Source organism: Lutra lutra, chromosome 12, assembly GCF_902655055.1.
Source record: "Lutra lutra chromosome 12, mLutLut1.2, whole genome shotgun sequence".
NCBI classification, from domain to species: domain Eukaryota; kingdom Metazoa; phylum Chordata; class Mammalia; order Carnivora; family Mustelidae; genus Lutra; species Lutra lutra.
The window spans coordinates 87,520,890-87,534,313 of NC_062289.1; the positions used below are offsets into that span (position 1 = coordinate 87,520,890).

The window sequence follows — 13,424 nt, forward strand, 5'->3', positions numbered from 1 at the left end:
TACTCCAGGGTTAGTTTTATCCCTATTTTACAAAGAAGAAAGGGGAAGCTCAGAGAGGTTTGGTAACTCATGAGGAGTCACACAGCTGGGGAACAATGGAGTCAGGGTTCAAGATCAGGCTCTGGCTGAAAGCTGTAACCTTAATCATTGCACTACACAGCCTCATCACACATCACACAGATGCTCACTCACTCTCCCTCCTCTTCCTTTCCCTTCCCCCTTCCCCTTTCTCCCTTCCTTTTCGTTTTTTTTTTTTAATATTTTATTTATTTATTTGAGAGAGAGGCAGTGAGAGAGAGCATGAGCGAGGAGAAGGTCAGAGGGAGAAGCAGACTCCCCGTGGAGCTGGGAGCCCGATGCGGGACTCGATCCCGGGACTCTGGGATCATGACCTGAGCCGAAAGCAGTCATCCAACCAACTGAGCCACCCAGGCGTCCCTCTCCCTTCCTTTTCCATCTCCTCCTTTTCTCCCTCGTTTCCTCTCTCCTCAGGATAGTTATCCTGGGACACATAATGCCCAATAAGTATTTTTTGAGTTAAATAGCATCCCAGTTTGGCAATAGATGCTTAGTTCACTAAATTTTGATGGACTCAACTATCAGAGAAATTTGAGTCCGTGCAAGCTTTGTGGAGGTAGGGGGTTGTGGCCAGGAAATTTAATCTCAGCCGGAAATCATCAGAGGGGCATGGAGCAGAGGAGCGTGAAGAATGATGAACATGACAGGTGGGAATCCTTTGGTCTCTGATGTCTTCCTCTCAGCACTGGAGATTTTGCCTTTCCTTTTCCTTGCCAGTTTCCTCCTATCTCCACTGAAGCATCCTCCCCCCCGCCCCCCAGCTCCACACTGATGTGTAAACAAATGACTGCAGTGTAAATGTAGTCACTCTTAATGGGACATTTGTGTGTCTGGGGCATGGCACGTGGCTGGGTCACATTGAGCAGTCGAACATTCAGGAGCTTGGTTAAGAAAGGGGGCTGGGTGCTGTTACATTAGGGCATGTTTCTGTTTTCTGTGTGTTTAGCATGGTCATACTATAAATCAACTAATCAGACATGATAAATGTCCAGTTGCAGCCATGGGCTAACATTTGCATCGGAGAAAGCAAATTTTGAAAAGGTCACCATTTAATTTTTGCCTCTTGTAGCCAGCCTGCATCTTGGCTCTATTAAATTCAAAGCTCCACAGAGAAATCTCTGCTTGTTTGCTTACTTTATTCTGGTGAGTGTATCCCAGGATTCTAGCCATTGCTTGGAACAGTAGGCTATAAGTGACTTGGATCAGAGAGGGATATTAAATGTGGTTGAATGTGAAGGTTAGATTCTTAATCTCAGGCAAGTGCTAGAAATTTTGGAGATCTGTGATTGTGTTGTTACAAGAAAGATAAGTGGATTCTTTTTTTTTTTTTTTAAAGATTTTATTTATTTATTTGGCACAGAGAGATCACAAGTAGGCAGAGAGGCAGGCAGAGAGAGAGGAAGGGAAGCAGGCTCCCTGCTGAGCAGAGAGCCCGATATGGGGCTCGATCTCAGGACCCTGGGATCATGACCTGAGCTGAAGGCAGAGGCTTTAACCCACTGAGCCACCCAGGCACCCCAAGATAAGTGGATTCTTGTATGGCTTGAGATATGGTAGAAGTTCAGCTGCCTTCATTCACTCAACACAGAGAAAAGCCTTGGTCATATCATTTGAATGCCTGGATCCAGCTGTACCTGAAGCTCCTGGTCATTTTATTTACCCCAAACAACAGTGTCTCATTTTAAGGGGAAACTTCCCAGGTTGGGTTTTGTTCAGATATAACATAAAGGCTTCTAACTAATATGTCAAATAGGGAGGTACTGAGAGATTTGCAGAAATGAAGCTTATAAGGTCCAGAGTTTGAACTCATAGTTACTAGATCCAACCACCAGGCATTATTCGTTTTAATGTTACCTTTGATTCCTTTGACCCCACAATGAAGGTTCATATTGTCCAACATCAGTATGTGCATTTCTGCTTTGTTTGAAGTTAGTACACTTGGTTTCATTAAACACCTGTTGATGTCTTTGCTTTTGTCAAATGATACTCTTATCTCTGTGGCCTTTTCTAGATCTCTGAGTATAGATCATCCAGGCACTTTATGGATTTATTTAGTTTATTGCCAGGAATCCTTGCTGTTCTCTGAAAGGTGTGCTTTAAACACTTGAGCAAAGCACTTGATCTGTGTTTTAAGATTGTTATCACAAGCCCCCCAAATTCTGTAAGCAGTTCTTTTTTTTTTTTAAAGAAACATGTAGTTCTTTTTTTTTTTTTTAAAGATTTTATTTATTTATTTGACAGAGATCACAAGTAGACAGAAAGGAAGGCAGAGAGAGAGAAAGAGGGAAGCAGGCTCCCTGCTGAGCAGAAAACCCGATGTGGGGCTCGATCCTAGGACTCTGGGATCATGACCTGAGCCGAAGGCAGAGGCTTTAACCCATTGAGCCACCCAGGTGCCCCCTGTAAGCAGTTCTTAAGCTAAATTGTAATCTTGCTTGTGAGGACACAGGGCTAGGGTGTTTCAAAGCAGAAGAGAGCTCTCCTCAGCAAATCTCAATCTTTCCCCTCCAGTTGGAACTTGAACCACCATTGTTGGGGGGTAAATCACATCTGGTTTGGATTTCATAGTATGACTCTTAAGTATCTTCATAGAATTGTTTGAAGATTGCAGTTGCTTCTAGTAGATCTGATTCATGGCTACAACAGCTGCTGTCTGAATCAGCTGGAGTTTTGAATGGAGGGGAATGGGGCAGAGAGCCAGTGCACAGTCCCTGGAGGCAGTTTTATACGAGAGAGATGAATTACAAGGGCCTCCACCCCAGGTTCAAATCCCATCTCTGCCCTTCACTCTGGGACCCTGAGCAATGTCATACTGTCTCTGATTTTCAGTTTCCCCTCTATAAAATGAGGCTAATAACGGTGCCTGCCTCCTGGGTTGCTGTGGGGATTACATCTGATAACAAATGTATAGCCCTCGGCTCAGTGGCAGAGTTGTGGTACTAGGTGCTGTGGGTACATAGTAAATGCTCAATAAATGGTAGCTATTTGTATCAGCAAGGATGCTTTTATTGTGACAAAATCCCATCCAACTGGCATAAGCAATAAGGAAAATTTATTATCTCAAGTCACAGTGATTTCAGGATGAATTCAGTACCTTGATAACCTCACCAAGGACCAATGTTCTTCTCTTATTTCTCCTCTGTCACCTTAATGTCTGCAGCCCTGATGGTCCCAAGATAGCTCTCCCAGTTCTGGATGCCATTGTCAGGTATAATTTAATTTCCAGTCTTGAAAGAAATTCTATTTCTTTTTGTGTATCTCTTTTTAAGGGCAAAAATACCTTTTTCTGAAGACCTTAGCCAACTTAATCAGAATTCACTGGCTAAAACCACCTCACATGCCTAAGCCAGTCAAGGGAATGGATCCAGAATGATGACCATGGGTCACCCTTGGTCAAGGGTCACCCTTTCCCAAGAGTCTTGTGGCAGATTGCATTATCCAGGTGTCACAATAATATCTTCCATCTCCTATATTTTCTTATAATGTGATATTGTTTCTCTTTCCATTAAGTTGTGGTGGCCGAGTCTTCTCCCCTTGAATCCGAGCAAGCTTCAGACTATGGCGGCATGAAACCATGTGACTTTTGAAGCTAGGTTTTGAAAACCCAATAGAGATACCATCTTGTTTTTTTGGGATGCTTGCTCTTGGAACCCAGCTGCCATGCTCTGAGGAGCCCAGACAGCTTATGGCGACTCCCATGTGGAGGAACCAAGGTTCCCAGCCCATAGTCATGGCTGAGCTCTGTCCAACAGCCAATATCATCTTGCCAGCCTTGTGAGTGAGCCATCTTGAAAGTGGGTCCCCCAGCTCTGGTCAAGCTCCCCGCATTGTACAGAGTAGGGATGAGCTATCCTCACTGAAATCTGTTCAAGCTGCAGACTTCTGAGCAAAATAAATGGTTGTTGTCATTTTACTTATTTTATTTTACATGATTTTATTGGTTGTTGTCATTTTAAACCACTAAGTTTTGGAGTGGTTTATTACACAGGAAAAGATAACCATAATAGGTAAGCAGACCCCTGGACAAAACTGATGGAAAGGAGGAAGGGAGAAAAGAATGTTGGGAAGGCAATCGCTTGCATTTGCTACATAGTTAAAGAAGATGATGATTATAACAGTAGACTGGAATTTAGTAAGTTACACTTCTAGCCCTGGTGGATAAGTTCTCTTCTGCTTGTCTGAGAGTCCACCACTGGCAGCAAAGGGAGGTAGGTCTGGTCTTACTTTTATGAAAGTATTCAAATTCAGACTTCTAATGGTCTCTCTAAGTTAGGTTAACATGCACTCATGTGTATGGCCAGAAATCACTAATTTATTAAGTGTCAACATTTAAGCTATACTACAATTTCTGTTCCTCTCTTTTGGCCTTTCTTCATTATTTATCAGTGTACCAAGAGCATCAAAACATAAAAATGGTTTGGATTTCTCTCAGTTGCCACGAGTTTTTGCTGATGGATATGCTTTCCTTTTGATCCACTCTTGCTTGTAAAGACATGGAATTTCTGGACCATCCTGGATCTTTGTTCAATTGCCAGCTAACTCATTTCATTAATTCACTCTCTCATTCATTCATTCATTCATTCATGCATGTTTGAGGCTTGCCTTGACTAACCTGATTTCTTAGTCATCCTTTGTCTTCACTTGTTCTGAGCAAGTCCATTGCTAGCACAGCTCTGAAACTAACCAGAACACCAGCCTCTAGTGAATGATTCTCAGAGAACTGTCTGCAGACCAGGAGACGTGGCTCAGACTCTAAACTCCACCCAGATTGTCTGAATTTCCAGATCTGTCCTCAGTGGTAAGTCTTGGGAATCTGCATTTTAACAAGCATCCCTGTGATTCACATGCCCAAGAAAGTTGAAGAACAACTGACCAATTTCCAAACTTGGACTTCAAGGTGCTATGTCGAAAAGAGTTCTTTTTCTTTTTTTTTTTTTTTTTTAAAGATTTTTTATTTATTTATTTGACAGAGAGAAATCACAAGTAAGCAGAGAGGCAGGCAGAGAGAGAAGAGGAAGCAGGCTCCCTGCTGAGCAGAGAGCCCGATGTGGGGCTTGATCCCAGGACTCTGGGATCATGACCTGAGCCGAAGGCAGAGGCTTAACCCACTGAGCCACCCAGGCGCCCCTCTTTTTTTTTTTTTTAATTTTATTTTTTATTTTTTCAAAGATTTTATTTTTATTTATTTATTTATTTATTTTTTAAAGATTTTATTTATTTTATTTGACAGAGAGAGATCATAAGTAGATGGAGAGGCAGGCAGAGAGAGAGAGGCGGGGGGGGGGGGGGGGAAGCAGGCTCCTTGCTGAGCAGAGAGCCCGATGCCGGACTTTATCCCAGGACCCTGAGATCATGACCTGAGCCGAAGGCAGCGGCTTAACCCACTGAGCCACCCAGGTGCCCCTATTTTTATTTATTTGACAGATAGAGATCACAAGTAGGCAGAGAGGCAGAGAGAGAGGAAGGGAAGCAGGCTCTCTGCTATGCAGAGAGCCCAATGCGGGGCTCAATCCCAGGACCTTGGGATCATGACCCGAGCTGAAGGCAGAGGCTTTAACCCACTCAGCCACCGAGGCACCCCTTGAAGAGAATTCTGAGGTCGAGTCTTGGAAACACTGCATTGTTTCAGATCCCTCTTGTGGCTTCACGATGTCAACTTGCCTATTAAAGGGTCTAACAAGTCCTGTTAGTAAGAAGCACATTGGTCTTTGTCAACACTGTTTCCCAAGCACGTTTGCGCATGTGACATTTTTTTTTTAATGTCATATCTATTAACATTCTGGAAATTAAAGCATGGTACATGCTTTGGTAAATGCTGGCCTGTCCCAGCAAGGGCAATCCTGGGGACTAACTACATTCACCAGGGAATATGTGTTCTGTTCAAAGAAGATTTCCAGGGAAATAATTTTATCTTAAAAGTTTGTTGTAACGACAGGGTGAACAGAGAGTCACAGGCGCTGTGACTGGGCAGATGCAGGTCCGAATCCTGGGCTGCCCCTTCTTAGCGATGAATTCTCAAATAATGTTCGTGGGCTCCTCGAGCCTCAGTTACCTTGCTTGTAAAATGGGAAGAAAAATACCTGGCTGAGTTGTTATGGGTATTAAATACGAACCCTTCCCCTCAGGGGCACACGGTGGGCTTCCAGCAAATGCTAGATTCCTTCCCTGTGTAGGAATAAACTTCAAGTGTCTGGCAAATTCATGTATTTGGAACATTTCATGATTAGAGGGACTAAATGAGGCATAATTCACTGCCAAGGGGTGCAGACACTTTGAAAGGAGGTGGAAAGGAGAAAATTTAGCCAGTTGCCGAAGGGCAGACAGTTTTAAAAAACTGATAAAACCTACATAAAGTTGACCATTTCAGCCACCTTTCAGTGTTCAGTTCAGTAGCGTCAAGTGTGTTCCCAGCAGGACTGAAGCTCTGCACCCATTAAACAACAACTGCATACCCACTCTCGCGGGCAGTTACCTGTCCTATCCCGTCGAGGCTCCCATGTTGTGATGTCATCATTCACACAGCGCTTCTGCTCTGGACAAGGCGCTCCGTGAGGACAGAGTTATGCTCTGTCTTGGCACTACACATCCCCAGCGCCCAGCATGACATGGGGCATGCAGTAGGTGCTCAGCAAATGCCTGAGGAAGGGATGAATGAATGCATGAGCAGGAGAGGGAGGGGCTGGGAGCTCAGACAGTTCTCTCACAAGCCTAGCTGAAATGTCTAGCCGAGAAGAATAAAAAAAGGAGACTCTCACCAAAGTGATGGGAAGGGCATGAAGCGGGGGATGGCCAAGACTCACGGTAATATCAGGGGCTGGATTTCACATGCTTTGTGCCTGGACAGAATGTCTTGGGGGGAACGAGGAAGGAGGGTCTGAGGGAGGTATGAATTCCTGTGCCGCCTCCCAGCCCCCAACCCAAGTCGTGAGATATTTCAGCAGGTGCGGTGAGAGCCAGCACATCCGGGGACCTCAACAGGGGTTCAAAACAGAATTTATTTTTTATCTGATGCTTTGGAGTTGGAAGGATCCAAAACACGATTATTTAACTATTTCCCCTGAAAATCAGAGAATACAAGACTTAAGCACATGGGGCTGCTGAGCGTAGTGACCGAAGGCCCCCAACTCTGGAGCCAGACAGAAGTGGGGTGAAATCAGGTAGTTTACTAGCTGTGTGCCTTTGTCAGTCCCCTTCCTGAGCCTTTGTTTCCTCATCTTCAATATAGGTATAATTTTCCTGCCTTAGAGAGTAGGTGTAAGGTCACTGAGATAATCATTCTCACGACATCTTGTATATTTAGTGATGAGTTTTCACTAGCAATGACAACAATTAAGCCATTGATTGTCCTTGCTGGGTGCCAAACAACTGCTTGATTTAATTCCCACTACACTCCTATGAGTAGCTATTATTCTCCTCTCATTTGACTGACGAAGAAACTCAAGCACACACAGAGAGGTTAAGTAACTGGCTCAAAGTCACACAGCAAGGTGTGGAGGAGGACTAGAACCCAGGAGGTTTGGTTCCAAAGCTTGTGCTCTATTCCTACTGCCTCAGTGATACAGAGAAGGAGAGGAGCCAGCTTCTTCTTCTTATTTTTTTTTTAATTTAAGAAAAATATTGAATGCAGATGGGAAATTTCATGAGGGCAAGAACCATGTCTATTTTATTCTCCAAGGTAGATCTAGTATCTAAGACAGAGGTCAACAGACTATGGCCTGTGGTCCAGCTACCTGGTTTTATGATTAAAGTTTTATTAGAACACAGGCACGCTCATTCAAGTATGTCCACAGCTCCTTTCTCTCTCTACAATGGCAGAGTTGAGCAGTGGTGACAGGGACGGTATATCCTGCAAAGACTAAAATACTTACCATCTGGTCCTTTCCGTAAGTTTGCTGTCCCCTGATCTAGGATGCCCCCTAAGTGACTACACACATAGTTGACTCTCAAGAAATATTTGTGCATTGCGGGTAGTAAAATTTTAAAAAATGCAGATCCCAGAAGCCAGTTTTCTCCTTTGTAGAGGGCTTGTTAATCCTATCATGAATCCTCATTAGATTTTTTCCTGAGCCCTTCTCCGCCAGTCACATTATTAGCCCCTCTGTGACCTCATGCCTCTAGAGAACCCCCCCCAGAGCGTGGCATGACCAGCTCTGTTATTCTGGGAAAGAAATGGTGGCTCAGGCTGATAGGTGACTTTCTCAAGTTCCTGCAGCTGGTAAACAGTGGCAAGAGCTGGGATCTGAAAATCTGAAACCTGGACTGGCCTCTGACCTTGACACTGGGAGCGTAAGCAGATGTGTCCTCCTCTGGGGGCCTGATGGTCTCAAAGAACACAAGACAAAATAAATTTGAGCTGTGTCCCTCACCCTGCCAAGGCTGCTTGTTAACATCTGAGATGGATTTCTGTTTGCTGTTTCCAGCGGCCGTGCCACTGATACATGACCTAGTTATGACGTCATAAGCATACAGCCTTGTGTGATCGAGGAGCTTGGGTTTGAAATTTTGTCAACGTGACCATCCAGCTGCCCTCTGTTTTACTTCATTACTGTATTAGTTTACAAATGCTGCTGTCACAAGACAGAGTAGCTTAAAACAACACATATTTATTCCTCTTCGCGGTTCTGGAGATCGGCAATTTGAAATGAGTCTTCCTGAAGGCTGAAATCAAGGGCTAGGATCCAGGTGTAAGGAGGGCCAGTTCCTTCTGTAGCCTCCGTGGGAGACTCCGTTATTCCCCTCTTCCAGGCACTGGAGACTGCTCGGGGTGCTTCCCTCCATCTCTAAAACTGGCATTGTAGCATCTTCTCTCTCTCTCTTTCTGACCTTCTGCTTCCCTCTTATAAGGGCCTTTGTAATAACATTGGGTTCGCCTAGAAAATCCAGGTAGATTTTCTTTCCATCCCAAGATCCCGACCTTAATCACATCTTCAAAGTCCTTTTGCCATATAAGGTAGCATCTCCGTGGGTTTCACGGATTAGGGCGTAGACAGCTTTGGGGGTAGGGGAGACACTGTTCACCCTTCCACGATCACCCAGAGTCCTTTGAAAGCCTGTTGGATGAATCAGGTTTCCATCTGAGAATCCGTGCCTGTTCAGATGTGAGATGAGAATGATGGGGGTGAGTGTCTGTGAAGGATGACGAGGAAGGGGAGCAGGAATAGAGTACAATGGGGATCTGACAGCTGTGAAGAGGGAGGGGCAGGAAAGAGGGCTGGGTGACCCCAGTGCAGCGAAGAGTTCTTGGCCAGGCTTGATGGAGAGCCCTGGAGTGTGGATTGCCCTTCACAGAACCCCACGACTCCTATGAGTGGCCAACTGTGCCATCCACGTCCTGCTCAGTCACTAGGTGGGAGCAGCCCAGGGAAAGCAGGTCTTTGGGGTCTCCAGAAGGTGGGGCAGATAGAGGATGGCAGCCAATCGCAGAACTCGCAGCCTCCTGCAGATCTGAGCCCTGCCCTCTCTGGCCGTTGCGCCAGTGCCAGTGACATCCAACAGGTTTGGGGAGCTTCCCTCTTCTCCACCTTAAAACCATCAAGTGTGGAGTGAGGTCTGACAACCTCAATTGTCCTTGTCCTGCAGGAGAAACAACACTCCCTGGGGAGTTGGAGTCAAAGGAACTGGCTGCCTACTAGTGGCAAGTGACTTTGGAATAGTGGTGTCCCCTTGGAGCCTCCATTTTCTCATCTCTAATATTCATTCCACTTCTGATCTTTATTGTTGGCTGGTTGCCTGCCAAATGCCCATTGAGGGGCCTGGGACTCAGCCCTGAACAACAAAGACATGGTCTCAGTCCCCCTGTTGCTGATGGCCGGCGACAGTTCCCAGCTGGCAGGGAGGTCCTGACTGTAATTGTGGATATCACTTTGTAAATGGGCACTTTGCTAACGTCCCATAATTTGGGGAGCTGCTAATTCTTTTAGGCCACAGCCTGCTCTGAATGTGGATTTAGTCAGACATGAGTTTTGTTTCTTCCTGAGCCCAGAACATACCAAAAATCAAGGAGCTTGGATATATTACATTTTGCATAAATGAATCTTTTTTTTTTTTTTCTGGCTCCAAGACCCAAATTTTATGCTTAATGAATGGAAGTTATGTTTCCCTTGGTCTGTCTTTCCTGATGCTATCTCTTTAAAATCTGTTCCATTTTGGGGCGCCTCGGTGGCTCAGTGGGTTAAAATCTGTTCCATTTCATCAATATTCTGAGTGTTATAACTCCACCTCAATAATGTAGGTTCTGGGGCCAGACTCTCCATATCTGGGCCTCTGCTCTGCCACTAACTGGCCCTATCTTGATCTTGAGTAAGTAGCTTAGAATTCGAGTCTTGGTTTTGTAATCTGTAAAATGGGGTTAATAAAGGTGCTTACCTCATAGGATTGCTACTTCTGTTCACTTTTATTGCACATCTAGTATGTGATAGGTATGCTATTCTCAGTGCTGGAGATAGCAGTGAATAAAACCAGACAGATATTCTAATGGGTGGGGGATGACTATAAACAGGTAAACTATACAATATGGCAGATGGGATAAGTGCCATGCAGAAGAATAAACCAGAGTAACGGGGCTAGAAGGGAGGAGTGTCTATTGTGCTAGGGCAGGTGGTAGGTGACATTTGAGCAGAGACCTGGAGAAAGTGACCCACGTGGATGAACATCTCGGGGAAGAGCATTCCAGGCAGAAGGAACTATAAGTACAAAGGCCCTGTGGCAGAAAGAGTTTGAAGAATAGCAAGGAGGGTAGTACAGGTGGAACAGAGTGACTGACCAAAAGTTTAAGCAGGTTAATCAAAGTTCAGTGCTTACAGGAGTGCCTAGCACAGTAGAAAATGCTTCATAAATGTGACTTGTCACTGTGATTATTATGGCTATCCGTCTTAAGAATATAAGACTCATTTTGGGGGGAAAAGCGAAGGTATACATTTCCGCAATATTAAATAACATATTAAAAAAGGAAATTCATTTTTTTTAATGTTGAAAGGAATATGTCTATGATCACTGTAGGCAATTTGGAAAATCCAGATGGAGACAGATGGAGACATCCACCATTAAATGTCTAGTGTATTTCCCGCTGGTATTTTTATGTGCTTAGTTTTTAATCCATTACAACTGCAATCACTACAGTGTGTGTGTGCAATTCTCTTTGCTTTTTTTTTATTTCACTCGATGACATAAATATTTCTCATAATAAAAATGTATCATAAACACGATTTGTTACGTCTGAATAATGCTCTGCTGAGTAAAACACACTAACTCATTCCTCAGTTAATGGACATTTAGGTTGTTTTTCATTTTTCTCTATATGCATAATGTGCACAATATTTTTTCCCCTCCTTATACTTAGAATTGTTTTCTTAGTTGGCATTTTCAAATATGAAATTCAAAATTCAAGGTGGTTGGTTGTTCACTCACAGAAGTTTAAAAATGAACGATTTTGGGGGGGGGGTGGCTTTTTACGGGGGTATATACCAGATCTCTTGTTGGCCTTCAGAGAGTGCTACGTTCCATTTTATTCCCTTTTAGAGTTGGAAAGCTCGTGTCCATTCATCTCTGAGAGTAATGAGATTTGCTATTTGGTGTTCCTGGCACTTTCCATTTTAAATTATTTAAAAAATGGTCTCCATCCACTACCTTCGTAAGACTTTCTGACTCGTGGTGATACTGGCTCTCAGGTGAAGCAGGTTATAGGAGTAGCAGGGTGAAAAAAGTGGATCTGCTAACCAGTTCTGTGACCTGAGGCAGCCACACCGTCTCAGTGGGCCTCAGTTTCCCCATGTGTAATAAAGACTGCATTCACTGACACAAGTTCTTATACCAACTGGGCACCCGCTCTCTGAGGGTTGTATAAGCTCCATGAGGTCAGATATCTAGTTTAGATTCCAGGAATGGAAATTTAGGAAGGTTTAGAATTTTCTACAAATCTTCTTTTTTGTTGAAATCAGATTTTTCTTTTTTTCTTTTTTAAAGATTTTATTTATTTATTTGACGAGATCACAAGTAGGCAGAGAGGCAGGCAGAGAGAGAGAGGAGGAAGCAGGCTCCCCGCTGAGCAGAGAATCCAATGCGGGGCTCGATCCCAGGACCCTGGGATCATGACCTAAGCCGAAGGCAGAGGCTTTAACCCACTGAGCCACCCAGGCACCCCGAACTCAGATTTTTCTTATCAGAGTGGGTAAGAGGAAGCCAAGAAGAAATATTTGCACAGTGAGGGATGATTTGGGGGTCCAAAAGTGGAGTCTCTCTCTCTCTCTCTATGTAATAAATATTAAAATCACTCAGTAAATATGTTGAATGACTTAATGAATCTATGTTCACCTTTCTTTTTTAAAAATACACATGGGTTCATAGTATAAATACCAGTTGACTTTTTTATTTTTCATTTATTTATTTTTTTAAAAGTATATATTTCTGCAGTGGCTTTTTTTTTTTTTAAAGATTTTATTTATTTATTTGGCAGACAGAGATCACAAGAAGGCAGAGAGGCAGGCAGAGAGAGAGGGGGAAGCAGGCTCCCCGTTGAGCAGAGAGCCCGATGTGAGGCTCCATCCCAAGACCCTGGGATCATGACCCGAGCCAAAGGCCGAGGCTTTAACCCACTGAGCCACACAGGTGCCCTCCCACTTGACTTTTTAAAAACTTAATTCTATCTCAGTATTTTTGCATGTTAGCATTAGAGACCCACCAGAGACACTGGGTGCAATAGACTACATGAACCTTCATTTTTTATTTTAATAAGATAGTCATAACACAAAATTTACCATTTTAAACACTTTTAAAAAAGATTTTATTTATTTATTTATTTGTCAGAGAGAGAGAGAGCAGAAGCACGGAGAGCTGCAGGCAGAACAGGCAGAGCAGGCAGAGGGAGAAGCAGGCTCCCCGCTGAGCAAGGAGCCTGATGTGGGACTCGATCCCAGGGCCCTGGGATCATGACCTGAGCCGAAAGGCAGACGCTTAACTGACTGAGCCACCCAGGCATCCCCATTTTAAACATTTTTAAGTGTACAGTTGAGTGGTGTTAAATGTCTTCACAGCATTTTGCAACCATCACTGCTATTCGCTTCCAGGACTTTCCCTTCACTGCAGACAGAAACCCTGTCCCCGGTAAATCCTAAGTTCTCATTCTCCTCTTCCCTGAGCTTCTGGGAATCACTATTCTACTTTCTGCCTCTATGAACTTGACTGTTCTAGGTACTTCATATAATGGAATCGTACAATATTTGTGCTTTTGTGTTTGGTTTATTTTACTTAGCATAATGTTTTTTGAGGTTCGTCCATGTTGTAGCATATCAGAATTTTATTTCTCTTTAAAGGTTGAAATAATATCCCCTTGTATGGGTTGATCACATTTC

The 13,424-nt window shown here is 43.9% G+C and overlaps 1 protein-coding gene across 1 annotated transcript in view; it reads left to right on the top strand.

Moving 5' to 3' along the window:
• The window catches only part of RPH3A (rabphilin 3A), a 268,753-nt gene that overhangs the window by 53,390 nt on the left and 201,939 nt on the right, over positions 1-13,424 (top strand). The window lies entirely within an intron of this gene.